A 22950-nucleotide genomic window follows, 5' to 3' on the forward strand; every position below is an offset into this window, starting at 1 on the left:
AAATAAAAGGACACATTCTACTCATGTAAAAACATGCTGATTCCCGAACCGTCTGCGGGCCGGATTTAGAAGGTGATTGGGCCGCATCCGGCCCCCAGGCTTTAGTTTGGGGACCCCTGCACTAACATCTCTGGGTGTTACAGAAAAGATCCTCAGGTTGGAGAGTACCGTTTTCATAAAAGCTTAAGTGCAAAGGTACCTCCTTAAAAAAAAGTTACGAAGTTAACCAGTGCCCTAGATATGCTTGACTCCTGTGCTGTAAATTTTGCCAGGCTTCCTAAACTAGACTGGGAGTGCAGTGTTTGCTGAGTAATGCTATATAACTGTGGGAGTGCCCCCTCTCCACCCAAGAAAGTCAGATACAGTTACAGTTACTGTGTTTCAGATGCATTTGAGGGCTTAACATGCTGGCCACATATTTCCAGTATTTCCTCTGGTTTCACTAGCATGGACTAGAAACTATTTTTTTATTTTAAAAATAATGAATTAGTCATCTAGGTGAACTGTCTGACTGGGTATTTGTATGCTGATCTTAAATCTTTTAAGCCCCCCTGCATGTGTCTTTTGGGTTGATTTGTACATAAATAATTTTAAAACCAAGACTCATAGACAATCTGCCTTTGGGGGGTGGGGGGGAATGGTCTGTATTCCTGGAGGTTTAAACCAGAGGAGCCCAGGCTCAAACTTCAATTAATTGTTCCATTCTTGCACCAGTACAGTGGTACCTTTGGTTACGAACATAATTCATTCCGGAGGTCCGTTCTTAACCTGAAACTGTTCTTAACCTGAGGTACCACTTTAGCTAATGGGGCATCCCGCTGCCGCCGTGCCACCAGCGTGCAATTTCTGTTCTCATCCTGAGGTAAAGTTCTTAACCCGAGGTACTATGTCTGGGTTAGCGGAGTCTGTAACTCGAAGTGTTTGTAACCTGAGGTACTACCACTGTAGTGCACTGTGAAGATCAGGTTTCCCTGCTTGGTGCTCCTTGCCTTCAGATCTCTCCATGTCAAAAGCAGGGACGTGGTGGTTAAATGGGATAATAACCTGTGTTCAAATGCATCTTAGGGCTTGTTTTCATATTTTTTTTGGAGCTTGCCATTCTGTAACAGGAAGCTTCAGACACACCCTTTTGCTGACTGCCTGTTTTGGCTCATCCACAAGTTACTGGTGTGAGGCAGTGCTTAACAAAAATGCTGGCGCCCCCACTGCTCCAGGGCTGAGCTCGAAAGGGTTGATGCCAACCCTTACTCAATTGCCGCTGCCAACATGCTGAAAGCTGTAGACAAGTGGGTTGCTTTTCCTTGGGGATGAACTGTGAGAAACTTTTAAGTAGGGAGGCCTGCTAAGCCTGCTTCCCAAGTACCCTTCCTTCCTTCCTTCCTTCCTTCCTTCCTTCCTTCCTTCCTTCCTTCCTTCCTTCTCCCTCTCCCTCTCCTTCTCCTTCTCCCTCTTTCTTGCTCACACACCACACACATGCATTGTGATACTGCTTGGGAGCAACTGCCTGGTGGGGAACCGTCACCAAATGTACATGGCTGGTGTGATGTTGGAGGAGAGGGAGCCATTTTTAGGCTGCTAAATTATGGTGAATTGTGATGGGTCAGGCCTTGTTTCTCTTTGTTTCCACTGAATCCAGCTGTAAAGATGTAACTCAGCGGTCGCCAAGATAGTTGTGGTGTGAAACGATGTCCATGACAGTTGCTTGGGTTTGCAAATGTGGCCCAAAAACGTTGGCTTCCCCTCATGTAATTAGGACATGGCGTAGGATTCTGATGGGCCATTTGTGTAGTTGTATAAGAGGAGGACACTCCTGGTCCACAGGTACGGGCTTCCTGTTACAGTACTGCTTTATGGCTACCGTATACAATTACATGAAGTACAGGATCATGACATTTCTCAAAATGCTAAAGAGGTGAGTCAGGAGCTCCTCATCTTGATGGATTCCTGGCTCACTTTCAGCTTACTTATCCTTCAGCCTTACTTTTGGAGCACATCGGAGATCGAAGTAAATGGAAAACATTTCATCCATCCCTGACAAAATTAGTGTAACCAATTGTGTCCACAGGCCATTAGATTGTCAATACTCTTATAAATCATTACAAATTTTAGTAACATTTGCCATTCCTAGGAAAGAGTATGGTATAGTTGGATCAGCCTTAAATAAATAATGTTGATTTATATGGGGGCGGGGCTATCCAGTCAATATAATTGGAGAGCATTTAAACTTATTATTTGGTTTTCAGTTGCACAGCAGTTGTAACAGCAGTACGTTGTTGTTGTTGTTAAAACAAAACAAAATAAAAAATTCCTTCCAGTAGCACCTTAGAGACCAACTAAGTTTGTTCTTGGTATGAGCTTTTGTTGTTGTTTGTTTTTTAAGATGCCAGTTATCAAGGTGAGCTAGTATTTAGTTAGTCATATGCTTAAAATGAATTTTAAGCACCTTTAAATCTAAAAAGCTGGTCATATATTTTGACTCTCAAATCCAAGGAATAGTACCATAATAACCCTCCCAATCTGCAGGCCTGTACAAATAATGCAAGTTGATAGTTTACACAGATGTAGGAGATACTGCATTAGAATGATAGAATGGTAGAGTTGGATATGGTATATGACGTATGGCCATCCAACCTCTTCTTTAAAAACCTCCAAGGAAGGAGAGTCCACCACCTCTCGTGGGAATTTGTTCCACTGTCAAACAGCTCTTACTGACAGAAAGATCTTCCTGATGCTTAGCTGGAATCTCCTTTCTTGTAACTTGAATCCATTGGTTTGGGTCTGGAGCAGGAGAAAACAAGCTCCACCCTCCACATGACAGCCCTTAAGATATTTGGAGATGGCTATCACATCTCTTTTCAGTCTCCAGGCTAAGCATACCCAATTCCTGCAGCTGTTCCTCATAAGATGTGGCTTTCAGACCCTTTATCGTATCGGTATATGCCAGCATGTTAAACTTAATTTAAACCAGAACAGTGGGCACAGTGTGACACAACAACAAACAGTATTGGACGACATCACTAATCCCCCCCCTTCACATATGTACTTTTTTCACCCCATGATTCTTCCATGAAAATAACAAAAAAAGAACTGTATGCTGGTATACTGCCGCAATTTGAATCACTTTACTCCCACAATTTTATGAGTTAGGGGGGCTGCAAACGGATTCCCCACCCCCACCCCCGGCATCAAATGGCACAGAAATCAGCGCTAAACATGTAATATATTGAACTAATTTTCCAGAAGTGACTGTTTATGTCATGTGAAAGCTGAAATATAATGCAAAAACAGTTAGGGAAACGGAATAAACGTGAAAGCAGCCACAGATACATGAAAATATTGCTCCTGATAGATTGCATTTTTCCCCCTTTCCAGGAGCTGTAATTACAGCAACTTTGGGGGTTGCTTTATTTGTGGGGGTGGCGGCATGATTCAAATAAGAAATCTGGGGCTGGCAATGTAATGGGCAGTCGTTATTTCTCAGCCTGGCGTACCACACAGGACTTTTTCGAGGATAGAGTGGGGAGGCTCCCCGGACTCTTTAGAGCAGCTTTGGCCAATTTGGTGCCCTCAAGGTGTCTTCAGCTACAAGTCCCATCAACTCCAGCCAGGTGTTGTGCATCCTTCTGCACAAAATCAAAGCCTCCCAAGGCCAGTGGTGGGATTCGGGCCTTAAAATTTCAGTGGCGCCCTGTGCGACTCCAACATTCAGTGGCCCCCTGCCTCTCGCCTTCCACCCTAAGTCATTGTTGCAGCACCCTCTTGGCTCGGTGCCCAGTGTGGGCCCATCAGTTACGCTCCCCTAAATCCACCTCTGCCAAGGCTGCTTCTCAATTTTTAAAAAAAGGAAATCAAGGTTTTATTAAGTGTATATATGTTACATGTAGTTTGCCAATTGCTCAGTGCAAGAAATTATGGAATAGTCACTATTTTATTTCCTTTGCATAAGAAGCGCAGAGAAAGAACAGTAATGTTAAACCCCACTGAGGGGGCAGTGTGAATCTTGCTGTATTTAATGTGGGTGTAAGTTAATGCTGTTTGGGAAAGGAGGCATGAATAGGTCCTAAATAAGTAAATTCTGCATCAGAACATAGGGCTACATTTTTGCACTGCCTGGAACCAAGGTGCAAGTACATGTAATAACCAGCACACAGTTGACCCCCCACACCCACAAAATCTAGACACTGAAGCAGGTTGGTTGAACATCTGCAGTGCAATTGAATTGTGGTATTTTAGCAACAGTGATACAGATGTGTTATTTGTTCTGGCAACTAGATTGCTTCAGAAACCCTTGGGCTTTTATTTTCCAGTCAGATATTCCCCAGAATTGCATGTCTTGCTGTCTGCCTTCTTGGCAGGTTCAGGTACTTCCTTCAGGGAGCATACCGTTCCGTTTCTCAAATAATTCCACTTGTGCAACTTGTGTGACTTAGTTCCGTATCATGGCTAGAACCAATATAAACATCTGTGGCCTAAACAGAGTTGGAAGAGAAAAGGAAAAATATCTATGCTCCAGCTCAGATTGGTACATTTACTTCTACTATGAGGCATTAACTAATTTGAGTATTAAAATTCCCATGTAACTAAACTTAAAAAAGAAAGAACAAGTAATGTTTGGGTGTCGTTTTTATTTAGTTCAATGTATACCCTGCACCTGTGCTTTGAATGGGCTCTTGAGATGGTTCAGGTACAATACCTAAAATACAGGTTAAGCCAATAGCAAAATAGTTGGCTTCTATCCAGCTATTCAAAAGAAGCCAAGAATTGTAGCCCATTAGTCAGCAGTATTAACGCTAACTAAAAGCTGAGGAAATTAAAAAAGTAATGGACAGAGCAGGTTGCCCCTGGAAGAAAGAGGTTAACAAGCCTCTTGAGTTTGGCTGCCTAAGGCAGTTGAAGCAGAGGCCTCTCTCCCAATGACCTAAGTGTGCAAGAAAGGTTCATATGGAAACAGGTGTTTACATTAGCTTGCACAGTCTCAAATCTTTCAGGGTTTTAATGGTTGGCTTTCAATTGTGCACAGAAGCAGCTGTGTGAGTGGCGGCAACAGCAACACCCGAAGCTTGGGGAGGAGGTCCTCTCCGTCACCCTCCCTCTAGAGCACTCATTAAGATTCCCTCTCATCAGAGCTTCAGACTGTCCAGCTGCCCATATGAGGAGATGCCCAATTCTAGGAATCAAAGCATCTGGTACAGCCTGGCCCTGGACTGCTAGATAGCACCCATGCGGGGAGGGGGAAGGCAATTATCTTATATGGTGTGCATGATACCTTTTAGTTTAAACATACCCACCGGTGGTGGCAGCAACATGGAAAAGACATTTTCCATCACTGTCTCTCCAGTGCCATCATAGATCAGTGTTTTTCAACCACTGTTCCGCGTCACACTAGTGTGCCGCGAGATGTTGCCTGGTGTGCCGTGGGAAAAATTGTGTTTATTTGATTCCTATTCAAGAGAATTACTTTATATATAGTCAATATAGGCACAGAGTTAAAATTTTTAACATTTTCTAATGGTGGTGTGCCTCGTGATTTTTTTCATAAAACAAGTGTGCCCTTGCCCAAAAAAGGTTGAAAAACACTGTCATAGATCACCACTATCAGCACTGAGCCTCTTGGGCTTGTTGATCAGAAAGTCAGCGGTTCGAATCCCCCCCGCGACAGAGTGAGCTCCCGTTGTTCTGTCCCAGCTCCTGCCAACCTGGCAGTTCGAAAGCACGCCAGTGCAAGTAGATAAATAGGTACTATTGTGGCAGGAAGGTAAATGGTGTCTCCGTGCGCTCTGGCTTCTGTCACGGTGTTCCGTTGCACCAGAAGCGGTTTTGTCATGCTGGCCACATGACCCAGAAAGCAGTCTGTGGACAAAGGCCGGCTCCCTCGGCCTGAAAGCGAGATGAGCACCGCAACCCCATAGTCTCTTTTATCTTACCACTACCTTGTAAAATAATAATCTTATCATTGTGCTTCTGAATATCAGTTGCTAGAAACCACGGGAAGGAAGAGTGCTCTCAGGATTGGGTTCTGCTGGGGGTTTGCCAGAGGCAGCTGTTCAGCCACTGCGAGAACAGGATGCTGGACTAGATGTCCTGTTGGGCCTGATCCAGCAGGCTCTTCTTATGTTATAGATCAGGGGTCAGCAAACTTTTTCAGCAGGGGTCCAGTCCACTGTCCCTCAGACCTTGGGGGCGGGCGGACTATAATTTTTTTGGGGGGAATGAACGAATTCCTATGACCCACAAATAACCCAGAGATGCATTTTAAATAAAAGGACACATTCTACTCATGTAAAAATCATGCTGATTCCCGGACTGTCCGCGGGCCAGATTTAGAAGGTGATTGGGTTGGATCCGGCTCCTGGGACTTAGTTTGCCTACCCATGTTATATAGATCATTTTTCAGCTTAGAGTAGATCCACTGAAATTAATAAACGCAACTAATTTAGATCTATTAGTTTGAATGGGTTTATGCTGAGTACAACTTAGTGGCGTACCCTCCGTAGGAAGCTGCCTTTCACTGAGTTGGACCATTTGTCCATTTAGCTCGGTACTGCCTACACTGACTGGCAGCAGCTCTACAGGGTTTCAGGCAGGATCTCCCAAAGCCATGCCTGAAGATGCTGGGTGTTGGTTGATCTTGGGAGCTTCTGAGTGCAAAGCAGGCACTCTGTTATTGAGCTAAAGCTCTTCTCCTGTATGACAGAGTGCATTAGAGTTGTTAAGTACACAATGTCCAAATCTTAAGACTAATGTATGCTGATTATATATTGACTGGGCATTTTGCATTCATATTATATCTTATGTATAAAAGTCCTCAAGCTGTTGCACTTGTTTCTTTTCCTAGGTGTTAAAGCAACTGAGAAGAAGTGTTAAAATACTGTAACTAGGTTTTATACAAGAAATACAGAAAAGCAAAATTGTAATGTGATTTGGAGAGAGACTCAGTGGTGGTCTTGTTCATTCTTGATATATATTTGACATTAATAAAAACTGAAAGATTTCACAGTTCTTCTACATTTGCATCCTATCCCTCCTTTCGGGAACTCATAGCAGCTTCAAATGTTACAAACGTGGACCTGCAGCTCCCATTGTCTCCTGACGATGGATGATAATGTTCAAAATGTATCTTGGGTAGGAGAGGAGAATAGGCTGGATTCTATAATATTTCCTGTGCAGGAGCCTCTTTGGACTTTCTAAGCAAACAACGCTATGTGAAAGGGCTCCATGCATATTAGATGTAAATCTGTGTAAGAGAGCCCCAATAATAAAGAAAGAAAAAGAGAACTGAAGAATATAAGCAGCAGAGAAGCAGCAATTAATTCTTTCTCCACCAACTACCATATTCCGGTCTAAATTCCCTCCACTCTACCCACAAGCTTCCCTATGGGGTTTGTGCCACATTTACCCTTGCAAACATGTAGCTGGATCTCTGTGGAGAGGAAAGCTACTGTGGGTAATTTGGAGCAGACAAGTGACTGTAGGATAAATAAAAATTGCCTTTGTCTTGCCACCTTCTCCACTCTATTTTTTTTAAAAGTAAACTGTTGTGAAACTCACTTACAAAGCATTTGCTTATCATGTAGATGTTACCTCTTAATAATTGTGAGAGGAGACTGTGCTGGCAGCTTTTCTCTATAACATCTGAAGCCACTGAGCAGCTTATGTGGCCCTGTGATTCAGGCACTGATCAGCTTAGCTTTAACCCGGTCAGAGGATCACCTGTTTTCTAGGCCGCAGGTTTAATGGCCAGGTCATTAATAGTGATATTTAACAAATGAATATGATGTATTCTAAATCTTTAAAGAGCGGGGAGGGGGAAATCAATATTTGATTTAAGTTTTTATATAGGAGCAACTTGGACATTACCTGACACAACTTTGGGGGGGGGGTGATGTGTCACTTCTAAGAGCGTTGTGGATACCTTAGTATAATTGAAGTCACTTTCCACTCGTATGTTGTTGCTTAAACAGAAGGGATCTGAAAGTCCAGTGGCATGGTTAGTTACTCAACATGTCTATTTTGGGGAACTAATAATTTGGCAGGACATAGTGACCTACTCCAAAGTGACTTTTTAATGCAGATATTTCAATGAAACTTTATCAAGTCAGGCACAGCGTGAAGGCTTTGACAACTGAAATGTCACTGCCTCTCTTTTATCAAAATCCTGGAGCTTTAAATTTTTGCTATTCAGGATATTCTTTGCCTCAACGTAGAACAGTGTTTTTCAACCTTTTTTGGGCAAAGGCACACTTGTTTCATGAAAAAAATCACGAGGCACACCACCATTAGAAAATGTTAAAAAATTTAACTCTGTGCCTATATTGACTATATATAAAGTAATTCTCTTGAATTTTTCAATTTTTCCCACGGCACACCAGGCAACATCTCGCGGCACACTAGTGTGCCGCGGAACAGTGGTTGAAAAACACTGACGTAGAATACTCTGCTATTGTATCTGTGCTGTCAGGAAAGTGTTTATTTACCTTTCAGAATTTAACAGAAAAGACAATTCTGCCAGATGTGGCTTCTCCTGTCATCATAGCATTGTGGTCTGACAAACCACAGTGAACACCCAAGACAAAAGTGCTAGTATGGCATAATGTGGTTAATTTATTTGAACTAACCAGACAATTTTTGGCCTGCAGGGCAGTAGCTTTAATGTGTTGCTATTCAGTGATGGTGCTTTATGAGGAGTACCCTGCACAAGAAGTATTGGGTGGGAAAGTCACCATGAGTTGCTTTAAATTTTCATGTGACAAACACAAAATTATTAAAGGATGACAGTGTGAACAAAGCAGAAGTGGGTAATTCCTGAAAACTATTGCAGAGGTCTATGGGTTTGTTTGTTGAAACATTTAATTGCATGGAAATAGAAAATGAACATTGTTGTCACTAAAACAAACTGATTAATGTTTGGTGAATATGGAGTGGTAGTCTCTCGGCACCAATGATAATGGTGCAGTCCTACTCAGGCTTGTTTGGGGGTGTATCTTGCTTTAACGCTGGGAAATTCTGAGTAAAAGTATATATAATTGGGCTGCAAATCTGCTATCGCCGGTACTTGCAGCAAGCTTTTGCTGGTCGTTAAATCATTTGAGCTCTTGTTTTGAGAAGTTTTGATAATCGTCATGCTTTCTTGCATTGTAATGAAAAGCCGAAGACAAATTTGTGAGAGAGCTTTCTGGAAAGCATCATCGACATATAACACCCCCCCACCCCACCCCACAAAAAAAGAGAAATATCCATGTCGATGTTCTGGCTCACTGCATGATTTGCACTCTTTGCCTAGAGCCAAAAATTTGAATTACGGCATAGCTGAAAGTGATAGCAATGAGCAGCAAAATGTTACAGTGCCTCTTCCTTTCTTTCCCCCTCCTCATAGGGTGATTTATTGTACATATATTGTCACTACTCTCCTTGAACTGGTTAGCAAGGAAAGACACACAGTAATCTCTCTAGTATCCTGAAAGTTTAAAGCATATCCTGCTCCCCTGAACTGCTGCTATCACAAAGGTCCAAAAAGACCTGAGTTGGAAGATGTCCCTCAGAACAGCAAACACCTAGTGATTTCTTTGCAGGCCCAGAAGATGGATAGATGCAGATATGGAGCCTGTATGTGGGGTTGTACAGAGATCACAAGATGCATGTAACAAAGTCCCCCTTTCTCATTTTCTCCAGGACAGGTAGGTTGAGCGATTTTGAGTGGAGAAATGGCAAGGTGTATGTGCTTAACTGCCCACCACTTCAGAACTCCAAATCACCCTTGGAACATTTTGGATGCCCCTATTTTCTTTGGAGAGATGTTGGAGGGCATGGCATTAAAGTGTGTTATATGGAATTGCTGATAAAATAAAATGAGAGGATGTCATAAGGAGAGTGTGCTTGTTCTCTCTGTGTGCGTGTGGTATTAGGAGCATGAGGCATATATTGTGCATCTTCTAAAGAAATACAGTGGTACCTCGGGTTACATACGCTTCAGGTTACATATGCTTCATGTTACATACTCCGCTAACCCAGAAATAACGCTTCAGGTTAAGAACTTTGCTTCAGGATAGGAACAGAAATCGTGCTCTGGCGGTGCAGCAGCAGCGGGAGGCCCCATTAGCTAAAGTGGTGCTTCAGGTTAAGAACAGTTTCAGGTTAAGAACGGACCTCTGGAACAAATTAAGTACTTAACCAGAGGTACCACTGTAGCCATGTGCTCTCTCAAAAGTATGTCTCTCTTCATTTCAAGATTTTAAAAACTGCACAGTGAAAAATGTGGAATCTGCTTATATACTCTTGAGGATGCCTGGGAGTCAGCCCCATTTAAGCCTTACTTCTGATTATACAAATAGGATTATGATGTAATGAAGCGTTCCACAAACTATCTGAAACACTGCTTTAAGTGGGAACTGCAGTGATATCTCACTTACCACATATCACTTATCCAAAACATGAGGATATTTTGATGATAAAGCCTGCATTGAAACAATTAGAAGAACAAAGCCTACATGCAAATGTGAGCTTTATCTAGAGAAAGGACTTATAATTATTCTTAATTGTATCTTTAGAAGGCTGCTGGTGGTTTCACAGGCCTTTTCTGTGGATCCTGTTTGCATGTGTTCAAACTTGACACTTTTGCATACTGAATAAAAGAGCCCACGGGAACACAAGTGATACTGTGAATTATGGTAGAGCTGGAAACACCATCGCTGGTAATTTGTCAATGTTGCTGTTTTCACCAAATGCATATTGTCTTTAACAACATTCAGAGTCCCTTTGAATTAATGTAGAATCATGCTGTGGGTCTCATATTTCCATTTGACACTGAACACTTGATCCCAGATGTGCACAGAGCAGAAAACCCTTGGCATCCTTTCCAGGAACCTGGGGTTTTTCCATTGGTTTGGAATGTGTACCACTAGGCTGTTTGATTTCACTTTGTGGGAGGTTATAAGCAGTGGCTGCAGAGGCTGCATAACACACACACACACCACACATTGAAAGCACACACCCTACAAGAATCCTGGGAACTGTTGTTTACCCTTCACAGAGCTACAACTCCCAGCACCCTTAATAAATAACAGTTCCCAGATTATTTGTGGATGTGTGCTTTCAATGTATGGTGTGTTTGAAGCCAGAGTCTAGTCAATCAAATGCTTTTATATACAAATGCCATACTCTGAGATCTGAAAGCTATGCAGTATTATTATTATTATTATTATTATCATCATCATCATTTGACGGTGGATTACATTAAGGCAGAGTACGTGCAAGACTAATGAAGAACATGGTGTGTGCAACAAGGAAAGAGTGATGGGGGTATAGCACATGCTTTTTCTGTGTCGTACCTCGTGCCATGTTCAGTCTCCAGTATCACAAGTTAGAGGAACTCAGATGACAGGATTGGGAAACTCCTTAGCCTAGGAAGCATCTGTCAGAGAAGACAGGACTGGGTTATACAGCAGGGCTGGAGAATGGGTTGCCCTCCAGATGTTGGACTACAACTCCCATCATCCTTGACTATTGGCTTTGGTAGCTGGGACTAGTGGGAGTTGAGTTCCACAATGTCTGGATGGGCACAGATTTTTCATCCCTGTACCGTAGTAGGCTGACTTCAGTCTTGTATGCAGCCTGCTTTTCCCCTTTTCTTTTGGTACTTGAATACGGTACCCAGTCCACTGAGGTGTTTTAAATTTACATAGCAAGGATGCAGATACAGGATCTTTAAACAATTACGGCATAATTGAACTGTGTTCGGCAACCCTGAGTATGCATTTGTGCTAAATGACTTCTAGATGGATAATTGCATTAGTGTGGTATACAGAAATAACAGTCTTGTGGCATATTAAAGAGACAGGGACTTTTTAGTGATTTCTGTTAATCTTTGGAACTCCCTTCCTAGGGAACAGAAGTTAACAGACATTTTTTATTAAAGTCTGTTTTGGTTAATTATCATAAACTGTGCTTTGAAACTTCATTGCTGCTGCTTATAAATTAGTGGGGTGTTTTATTCCTGCTACATTTGTGTGTTTTGAAATTGTGATGCCAGTGTAAGTCATTTATTTACTTAAGCAATTTCTAACAAATTTCTTGTGGCATAAGGCCAATAGAGGCCACTGTATCAGATGCATGAATGATTATCCTCAGTTGGCAGGCTTATCTACCGGTATCTGTAAGGGGGGGTCAGTGAAAGCAAAAAGTATTACTTGAATGAGTTCAATTAAAGCTTAAATAATAATAAAAGTATTTTTATACAGGTATATCCAATCAGAGTTCTTTCCAAGACTCCAACTTATCAACAGACACTGTGCAATCCACCAGAAATTGATCAATGATCCACTGGTGGATTGTGGTCTACCTTTTGACCACCCTAGAGATAGGCTGTTGTTCTACCTCCTCTATCAGAGACAGTAGGTCTATGAATACCCGTTGCTTCGCATGGGTATCTGTGGTTGACCATAAGAGTGCTGGAATGCATAGCCCTTTTGGCCTGATCCAGCAGCTTCTTATTGTGTTCTGGCATCTCCTTATATATCACCTTATGGCAAATTCACACTTAGAGCCTCCCTGAACTCTGCTACTTTGCACCACTGCTTGTAGCTGGATGATTTTAATTTTCCAAATCTCCTCCTGACTAGAGGCATCTGCCTAGCAAGTGTTGGGCTCATTTGGCTCTTCCAGGCGAGAGGAACGCGGTGAATGCCGCTGCAAGATGGTACATGACAGAACTCTTGCCCAGCTGTTATGAGGCTGCTCCTCTTCTTCTTCGTTTTCCTTTTCGGTTGCAGAAACCAGCACGCTACCGGGGCTTCGATTCCTTCCTGTTCTGCCACAGCACTGTTTCTTCCTCTTGCACTCATTTGCAATGCACGTTTCTTTCCTGCTGTAGTAGTAAACGGAGGCTGCTGTTGCATGGACATCCCGCGCGCTGTGCAAGATGCAAATAAAAACTGAAAATGCGGTGGTGGTGGTGGTGGAGGAGGAGATTCAGATAACTTAGTGGGAGGCGCCAGAGGAAGACGGTCACACAGTTGCGGAACTCTCAACTCTCCAAGGGAGGGCTTATCAATAGCCTTCTTTCACATACATAAAGGAGCTGGAGCTGTTGCACAAGAACAAGCGATGAGTCACAGCAAAGCAACTCAGAGGCCTCTCGATACTCGAATCCAAAGATGTGTTTTACTCTGGGCTGCTCACCCTTCCTGCTTCCCACATTTTTGGTGACAATTCCCTCCCCCACCCCACCCCCTGCTTCCCGTCTGCATTTTGTTTTTGGTTTGTATTTGTGCAAACGGCAGGAAATGTCGTGGCACTTCCTAGAGTAGCTGGTTCAAGTAGGGGCGCGCGCGCGAATCGTGAGCGCTTCGTTGTGCAAGTCCTGACATCCCAATTCTATACGCCTTTTTAATTTGGATCGGGCGCAAACCAAATTCGTGGGATTTATTCCCATGTAATAACGTGGGGGGGGGGGGGGGAGGAATCCTGCGCAGATTGACTTGGGCTTAACCAACACCCCCCCCCCCGTTAACGAAGTGGCGCGTGCTTGCCTAGGATCGGCCTGCACCCCTTCAGGATGCAGTCGGGAAATTTGCGCTTCTAATCATTTCCTTCCGTTCCATTTCCTGCGCCCAAATGTGAGTTTCCAGCGCTTTAATTGGGGTTTTTGTTTTGATGTGTCTCCCCTCCCCCTTCATGCAAAAATCACGCACAAGCCTGATTTACGGGCTTAGCCTATAAAAGCAAGGAGAGACCAAAAGTAAACGTCTATCCAAACGGGAAAAAGTCAGCAGTATTCCTGGCAAAACAGCGTTTCCAGTAACGTGATCAGGCTCTTTCGCCCTGACCTTGTAGCTGCATCGAGATGCTAGCAATGCGTGCCAGAGCAACTGGATCTTCCTGGCAACCGAACCTTTTGGACGGACGGGCCCACTCTCTCCATCTCATAGCCACAGACGGGCACGCAAGCACGAGCGAAAGTGTTGAGTTACATGGGGTGGTTTTATATATATATATAAGGCAATATATATAACTTTATTTGCCTTATATGGCCACAGGAAATGGGCGTGGCTTAGGCCTGCTGCCGGGTGGGGGAGCCTGAGCAGGAGGCAGTTGTGCTGATGAAGTGGAAGAGCTGGTTTTACTTCTGTTGCAGCAGGGCAATATGTGTTTTGCAGGAGGTGGCTGCTCCTAATTTCCTTTCCTGAGAGTTGTGCAATCTCTTGGTTCTCAGAAGGAGGCGGGGAGACGGGTGGGTGGGAAGCCAGCGCACTCTGCTGTGGCTGCTGCTGCTGCTGCTGCAGTTGCTGTAGCTAAGGAGTTTCTCTTCCCTCCTCCCCCCTCCTCCCCCCTCCCCACCGCTCTGCTCCCCAAGCTGTGATCTCAAATCCTGTGACTCAGAGACTTGCAATCCTGACACTGCAACGTGCGGTTGGCGGCGGAGAGGGCAGCAGCAGCAGCAGCAGTAGCAGCAGCAACAGCAAACGGGGCTTTTCACATCCCGGGCGGCAGCCAGCAAACACTGCAGGACTTTGTGCGCAGAGAGCGAGCAACCGAGCAGGCTGACAACTTGTGCACGGGATCTTTGCAAGGAAACTTCCTGCATTCTTTCCAAGGGAGCCTTGGTTAGCGGGGGAGGGGGAGGGGGTAGCGGGAAGGTCTGTTCCTCCTCAGTCGCTTGTTGCTGTTTGGATTTGGCACTTAAACCGTCAGCAGAGAAGCACTGGAGCGAAGAAGAGCGATGGGAACTCGCCTAGCTTTTATTTGGCGCTTGAGAACAAGGAGGTAAGTTTGAAAGCGAGAGTGGGGACGTCTGCACGGTCCAGAGGAGGGCCTCTGCTTTTCTTCCGCTTGTTCTTTGCAGCGCGCGGCTGGTGCTAGAAACCAGAAGCCGCAGCGCGTGGGGAAGAAAGGGTGCGTGTGTGCTTGCAGCCGTGGAATATATTTTTAGATTTGTTGCAATATATATATATATATATATGTGTGTGTGTGTGTGTGTGTGTGTTGTGTGTGTGTGTGTGTGTGTGTGTGTATATACACACACACACACACACACACACACACACACACGAGTGGATGGAAGAGTTAGAGTGGGGGGGGGAATCGAGGGCTTCGGGGGGAACTTTTTTTTGGGTTGCCTTTCCTGTTTTCTTTAAAGCCTGCCTGCCTGCATACTGCGAGCCCTGCGTTTTGCCTCACTCTTGTTTGTGCAGCTACGCAGTTCGGCGCTGCTGAGGGGCGGCCGCGGAAAGGAGGTTTCCTCCCTTCAGAACCGGGAAATGAGACGCAGGCGGAGTGCTCTCTCTCTCTCTCGTGTGTGTGTGTGTGTGTGTGTGTTTTGCAAAACGTTGTCTTTGTCGGATGGGAGCAGCTTCTAAACGGGAGTAAGAAGTGGAAAGAGGTGGTTCGCATGGCCTTTGCTCTCTCTCTCTCTTCTGGTCATGAAGATGGACATTTTTCTGAGCAAAGACGCCGCGCATTCAAAACGACGCTGCCTCCATGCAATCCCCACCCTCCCAGTCGCCGCCGCCGCATATAATTCACCCTAATCCTTTGCTCCTGATTAATGGGTAAATCCCGAAGTGGAATTTAAGCTATGCTTTGTGTCTGAGGGTGGAAGTCGTGCAAGATTGCCTTATCTGCTCTTTCCTCCCTCCACTCCGATTTGCCTTCTCTTACCCCTCGTTACCAGAGTATTTTAATGAGGAATTGCAATGCCAACTTTACCCCCTCCCCCAAACACACACAAGCCAAAATCTTGGAACTCTCTCGTACAGATTTTCCATTTTGTTAAGAGCAACGTGCACCAACCCGCTTGTGCAAAGATGGGCCGCAAGTCTTTATTTACTAGTTTGGGGAGGGTGGGGGACTGCGAGTTTCAGAGCAGCCGTTCATTCCTGTCCGGAAGTATAAAAGTTGTGCTTGTGTAAGGTAGTCCCTGCATCTCATATGCTTTTTGCAGGCATTGGGGTTGCAGAACGAGATACTCTTTTTTTTTTAACACACGGTGGTTTAGTTCCTAAGTTCCCCACTTGTTTCAGCCCATAGGAACATATGGCTAGCAAACCTGTAGAATGTGCTCCTATGGGCAGCTAAGCCCCAGTGTGCTCATAAATTTTAAGAGAATGAGATAAGGTATGTGAAGGAAGTCAAGGTAGTGGTTTAAAGTCCAGGTGACTGCTAGGTCCTAGAACTGTGATCTCATCCTGCAATCCACCAGCCACTCGAGCAAAAGTGGCAGTAATGTTGAAAGATATGTGTAATCACAGTCGTGGTGACTTGCCAGGGCATATGGCCATAGTTCTGGCAGGTGACATCATCGAAGCTGTTCTAGTTCCTGTAGAAATCAATGAGAGAGCTTTGCTATTAACTAGAGGAGCATAATAGGTCCTTGTACTTGACAAGTGCTGCATCCTACATAAGAGGAGCCTGCTGGATCAGGCCAATTGCCTATTTAGTGCAGCATCTTGTTCTCATAGTGGCCAGCCAGGTGCCTATGGGAAACCCCCAAGCAACTCTGCCCATCTTCAATTCCCAGCAACTGGTATTCAGAGGCATAATGCCTCTGACAGCGGAGGTGGAACATAGCTATCCTGGCTAGTAGTTCTTGATATGCACTGTGTGAACAAGCACTTCAAAATAATAAAATCTGTCCTTCATGTTCCTACATGCAGTTTAATCGGAAGCCCACAAGTTCTAGTGGTTGTGTTTTGGCTCTGAGATGGGCAACTTTCAGCAAAAGTATGTTTCTTGATGACATTTGTGTAAAGGTTCATTTAGATGGTCTTCTCTCACGGAGAAGAGAATATTTATACAGGAGAGGTATTGTCTTCTGATACACAGAATTAAATGCACCTTTCCTTTCCTTTTTAAGCTTTGCGTTTCATGCCTTGCCCAGTGGTTGTATTGCCTGTTCCTGTGCAATGTCTCTCGTGTGCAGATGTGTTGATAATGTTTGCTTCTACTTCAGAATCACAGATAAGTTCATTTATTGTTTCCAGGCCACTGTAAATAGCACAGTTTAGGCTGAAGCAATACAGGAACTACACATGGTTTTACTTCCTCTGTGATGGGTTAGCCCAAGTGATTTGGCCACACTCCATGCCAAAATTGCAGAGGATCCTTTGCACACATGTTGCAGTGGAAATGTAAGGGTTCCTTGAAGGTAGAAATTTGGAAAAACACTACACTAAAGAAATAAGTCAATACCCCTTATTTTCCAGAAATAGAAACACTAGGAAGCCAAGGATATGCCTGAAGAATACAAGAACATTAATTCAAGTACATTAACTCTTGTCTAGGCTTAAGATATGTGTTCTTAAGAACTTAATCACCTTGTTGGGACTGCCAGGGCAATGTAATGAAATGCAGAAATCTATTTAAAAGACTACTAGTGGCTTTGCTAAAATCTTAAACGTGTCTCCAAGCTTAGTATAAGTTAATTCAACCTTTGCCAACATGGTGCTCTCCAGATAGTTTAGACTACAATTCCCATTGGTCCCAGCCAGCACAGAGTTGTAGTCTGTAGCACCTGGAGGGGGGCAAGTTGATGAAGGTCCTGGGCAGACTGAGGTGAACCATTTACTTCTTGCACACTTAGTAACTTTATATTGAACTTGTTGGGATTGAGGAAGAGATACTTTATCCCTCCATGGGTGTGATTGCAATGACTTTAGTCTGTTCCTTTGTCTTCAGAAATTATGCAAACTACGCTGGCTTGAGGCTTTGGGTTACTAAAGAATGAACTTGATGACAGGATGCCTTGTTATGTGGATGATGGCAAGAGCCCTGAATGGCAGAAGGCATGCAACTATGTATGTACTGGTAGAGTGCTTTGGCACTACAAACCTTTCTATAGCACAGAAGTCTCCAGATGCTGAGACATTAGGGCAGTGTTTTTCAACCTTTTTGGGGCAAAGGCACACTTGTTTCATGAAAAAAATCACGAGGCACACCACCATTAGAAAATGTTAAAAAATTTAACTCTGTGCCTATATTGACTATATATAAAGTAATTCTCTTGAATTTTTCAATTTTCCCCACGGCACACCAGGCAACATCTCGCGGCACACTAGTGTGCCGCGGAACAGTGGTTGAAAAACACTGCATTAGGGTAACTTTTGATGAAGGAGGATAGCGAGCCGTTAACACAAGACTTGCATCTCTATAAATTTGGTCTCAGTGGAATTGATTTGGGTGCAACAACACTCTGTCTCTTCTACCTGTACACTTCCAGGATCTATCTGAGTGTGCTGTCCTGGGTTCTTTTTTTGGTGAGAGGTGCTCTCTCTCTCTCTCTCTACATGTCTGCATGACTTTTAGGTCTGGCCCTGCAGTATTCTCTCGCCTTATTCTTGTACAGTGGTGCCTCGCAAGACGAAATTAATTCGTTCCGCGAGTCGTTTCGTATTGCGAAAAAATTGTCTTGCGAAGCACGGTTTCCCATAGGAATGCATTGAAATTTAATTCCCATAGGAATGCATTGAAATTTTCGTTTTGCGAAGCACGACCATAGAAAAATTCGTCTTGCGAGTCACCTAAAAAAATAGCAAAACCCTTTCATCTAGCGAGTTTTTCGTTGTGCGAGGCATTCGTCTTGCAGGTACCACTGTATTTCATTGTGGATTTAAATCAAAGTGTATGGTTTTTCTAATTTGTGCATTTCCTGCCCAAGAGTGCATACTTAATGGTTTACTGTAACAATGAAAGCATATTGGCTTGCAACTTAGTAAAGAGTTTTATACTTCCACTTTATACTTCTAGGAGCATCATCCGAAATGTCTGGTCATGCAGCCCACATGTCTTTTGTGCTGCACCATTTTATCTGTTTAGAGATGAGGGGGAGGGATAACTGAAATAATTAGATTTCTGTTTAGGTGTCTGTACACATGCAAGGATGCAAGACTGAAGAGAAGTCACAAGCCAGTGCAAAGTTAAGTGTGCAGGATTGTGGGCAATGTTGCAAGGAAAGGCCAGTAATGATTGGACAAAACAGTGTTTCTCCATGAGATGGAAAGTAAATGTCTGCATTGCTTGGTGTCCTAAATACTAGTAATTTGCTGTAATAATTGATATAATTGATATAATTGTAAATATAATGATAGAATTGTTTCATTATATTTACAATTCCTGGCTTGGGAATCAGTTATTTTTCTCCATTATTTTTTACATTTTTCCATAGAAAAGCAAATCTGTTTGATAAAGAAGCATAAGTTGAATGATAAGAGTAGAATTTAACATTTGTGTTGGCTTTGTTTAAAATGGAATCTGAATCCATTAAAAATACTTATTATAACTAATAAATTATTTCTTAACCTTGATCGTACAGGTATTTGGATACCCTGCAATAGATCTCATGAAGAGAGCTCTTAGTCTGGTAATCTCAAAATGGTCAGGAATGTGGTAAGAACGTTCCTAGTTTCTCATGAGGGCTGAAAATGCATTCCGGGATAAGAATAATTTCTGTAGCCACAATTGTTGGGCATTGGTAGAACTGTGAATCAGGTGCAGAGGCGGGAGTGCTCACCTGCACTGTGGCCTGGCTTACTGTGCAGGTCATCTCATAGTTGATGCAGTTATACACAGAAAGACTGTTGTCCTTGAGCACATAGGAGCTGTAATTGGTGCTGATAGTTAAAAATAACAAAGACTAGAATTTTGCAAAAAAAAAAATCTGTTTTTGATGAAGTCTCTGAACAAGAATGCACTCATTGAGCTTTCAGTATGGAAACTTAATTTTTATGATGCTGGCAACTTTCAATACAATTTACCCTATTCCTGGCCTAGCAGCCATGCAGATAAACATTGTAAAATGTGGTCACTTGCATGGAACCAAGTAGAACATTGAAGGACAGATCTATAAAGTACAAATTACCAGTACAAAACCTTTTGTATTGTTCTGCCATTGCACAACCTGTCAGAACAGGTAGTGAATGCCTAAAGTAAAAGGGGGAAATTTATATAGGTAACCAGAAAGTAGGTGTTTACCCTCTCTTTGACCTTTATCAGTTAGGATTCATATGAATGCTATTCCTAGATTATATAACATATCCCTGCCACTACATCATTATATAACCATGGGTTTATCCTCCCAACGCACTTTATTCCTCTTATTTTATGAAGATGGGGATAATTTTGTTTTGTCTAAGACACGTGAGTTGCAAAAGTGAAGTACTTAACATTTGGATGTAGCACTTTTGCAGCTGACTCCTAATGCAACATTTTCCAGAGGGGTAGCTGTGTAAGTCTATTGCCTCAATAATAACAAGAGAGTCTTGGGCACCTTAAAGACCAACACATTTATTATGACGGTGCTGGGGAAGCTTTGGTGTGTGGTCTAATAATGTCCATTAGAACATTTGACCCTTGAGGTTGTCTCAGCTTTGCTATGCCTACCTGTCGTACACCTGATGCCATATGTGGGTTAGGGGCTGCACTGAAGGGGGGTTTACAATTGTCTCTGATCAGTAGAGCTTTTGGTACAGTGGTCAGCAAGACCCCACACTGACACTTTGCAGAGGAGAACTACCAGTAATACAGAGTGTAGCAGGTACATTATAGCTTAAGCATATGTAAAATAATGTTCTGCCACCATTCACAAAAGGAACACGGGTGGCGCTGTGGTCTAAACCACTGAACCTCTTGAGCTTGCCAATCAGAAGGTCGGTAGTTCGAATCCCCATGACAGGGTGAGCTCCCGTTGCCAACCTAGCAGTTCGAAAGCATGCCCAAAAGTGCAAGTAGATAAATATGTACTGCTCCGGCAGGAAGGTAAACGGCGTTTCTGTACACTGCTCTGGTTTCTGTGTTCTGTTGCGCCAGAAGTGGCTTATTCATGCTGGCCACATGATCCGGAAAAACTGTCTGCGGACAAACGCCAGCTCCCTCGGCCTGTAAAACGAGATGAGCACCACAACCCCAGATTTGTCCGCGACTGGACTTTCAGGGTTCTTTTACCATTCACAAAACCATATATTAAATTTTTGGCATTTCATTTTCCTCTGACCCTACTCTTCACATTTTTTCCACCCCTAATATACCTGCCAATTTAGAGCGATTCTAAATGCTTCTGATAAAGTGGATTCCAGTCCATGGAAGTTTGACATAATAAATGTATTAGTCTTTAAGGTGCATCAAGACTTCATTTTTAATAAAGCATATTATAGTTACAATCCAGCCAAACCACTTTTAGGTAAAGGTAAAGGGACCCCTGACCATTATGTCCAGTCGTGGACGACTCTGGGGTTGCGGTGCTCATCTCGCTTTACTGGCCGAGGGAGCCGGTGTACAGCTTCCGGGTCATGTGGCCAGTATGAATAAGCCGCTTCTGGCGAACCAGAGCAGCGCATGGAAACGCCGTTTACCTTCCCGCCAGAGCGGTACCTATTTATCTACTTGCACTCTGACGACGTGCTTTCAAACTGCTAGGTTGGCAGGAGCAGGGACTGAGCAACGGGAGCTTACCCTGTCACGGTGATTCGAACTGCCGACCTTCTGATCGGCAAGCCCTAGGCTCTGTGGTTTAACCCACAGCGCCACCCGCATCCTGCTTTTTTCTCTGAGATCTGTGTATGACCTTTTCCATTGAAAATGGTGGAAGTCAAAACTGCTTAGTTTGGGTGGATGATACCTTCTGTATTAATTTACCTCTCTTGGTTTGTATGAGGTGGCCAGTTCTTATGAACTGCGCTTTGCTAAACCTGTGACTATTAAGTGCTTGGATGAAAGTGAACTGACTGGGAGTTGAAGCCAAAGAAGCTGCTGTAATAGGAGAAGCAGCTGGAATATGTTAACAGCCAAGGTTTCGGCTCCTTCATTTGTTGGAGATGTGTGACTTTGGGCTACTGTTGATTGCCTTGTGACAGCTGTGGCCAGAAGCATTTCCCCCCACCTTGATATGGCAGATAACAGTATCCTTGTGAAACTTGCTCCATTTACAGTGTCATTTTGACTCCTGACTGGACTACCGGTACTATAGTGAAATCCATATAGGGCTTTCCTATCCTTGGAAAAGTTTCCAAAATGCCAGTGTGTGCAGAATGTGACTAGTTGGACTCTGGATTACCAAGGAAATACTGTATTTATTTGGTGTACAGTAATACATTGTATCTGGTATACATACTTTATGTCTGGGTTTTTACCAAGGTATTCAGTCTACAAGGTGTTTTAGGGTTTGAAATATATCCACTTGTGAGACTTTCTCCTCTGTGCATCTTGATGAGAGTTTAAGCCATTGGTAATAATAGTCCCCCAGTAGGCAATCACTCCTGGCTTCAAGTGAGATGCTGTAGGTTTGTTTTGATTTGGTCAAGAGCAAGGCTGAAAACTTATTTCTCTGGATAAAACTACAACAACAACCCAGAAAAATGGCACAGGAACCTTGGCTGCAGTTGTAGCTGTCACTTCCTGAAGTGTTGAAACATCCTCTTCCTCATCTTCTGCCTACCTCCAGCCTGCAACACAGAACTTGTGGAGCAGAGTTATAGCGCTGGAAATGCGTAAGCTTTTGTCATTGTGTTGAATTATAAGGGGCAGAAGCTGAGCATGCAGAACCTCTGCGTTTGAGAATACGGCTTGACAATGAGATGTAGGATGGCAGTGAGCCATCGGAAGAATTCTTTGCCTTTCTTTGGTACAAGTAATGGTGTGAACTGTGTCTTCTCTGAGGAAGTCAAATCTCTTCAATAAGTTCCTAGCTTCCCATTACCAAGCCTCCTTTCAGTTTCATGTTCCCTGTGAATTTAAATCAGTAGCCATGTATTAAAAAACAAAACAGTTTTGGATTTCGTGTCTGATGTATACAGACAAACATATACGTCTATAAGATGGTTTGGCTGAATCAACCCTAAACTGCTTCTTTAATTTAATTAAAGTGACCAGATTCATTTATCCTATATCATTTTTCTTATTCAGAATATTAATAACATGAAAAATGTTGGCTGGGTTAAGATTCAGATGATGGCAGTCCTGACTTGTGTC

The 22950-nt window shown here is 43.4% G+C and overlaps 1 protein-coding gene across 1 annotated transcript in view; it reads left to right on the forward strand.

Annotated features, from left to right (window-relative positions):
• Nucleotides 1-14440: 14440 nt before the first annotated feature.
• The window catches only part of MIDEAS (mitotic deacetylase associated SANT domain protein), a 46031-nt gene continuing 37521 nt past the window's right edge, over nt 14441-22950 (forward strand). The window contains exon 1 of the mRNA XM_033146215.1: nt 14441-14757. The gene's annotated coding sequence lies outside the window, so the exon portion shown is untranslated. The remainder of the gene's footprint in view (nt 14758-22950) is intronic.

The sequence above is a fragment of the Lacerta agilis genome, chromosome 1 (genome assembly GCF_009819535.1).
Source record: "Lacerta agilis isolate rLacAgi1 chromosome 1, rLacAgi1.pri, whole genome shotgun sequence".
In the NCBI taxonomy this organism is placed as follows: Eukaryota; Metazoa; Chordata; class Lepidosauria; order Squamata; family Lacertidae; genus Lacerta; species Lacerta agilis.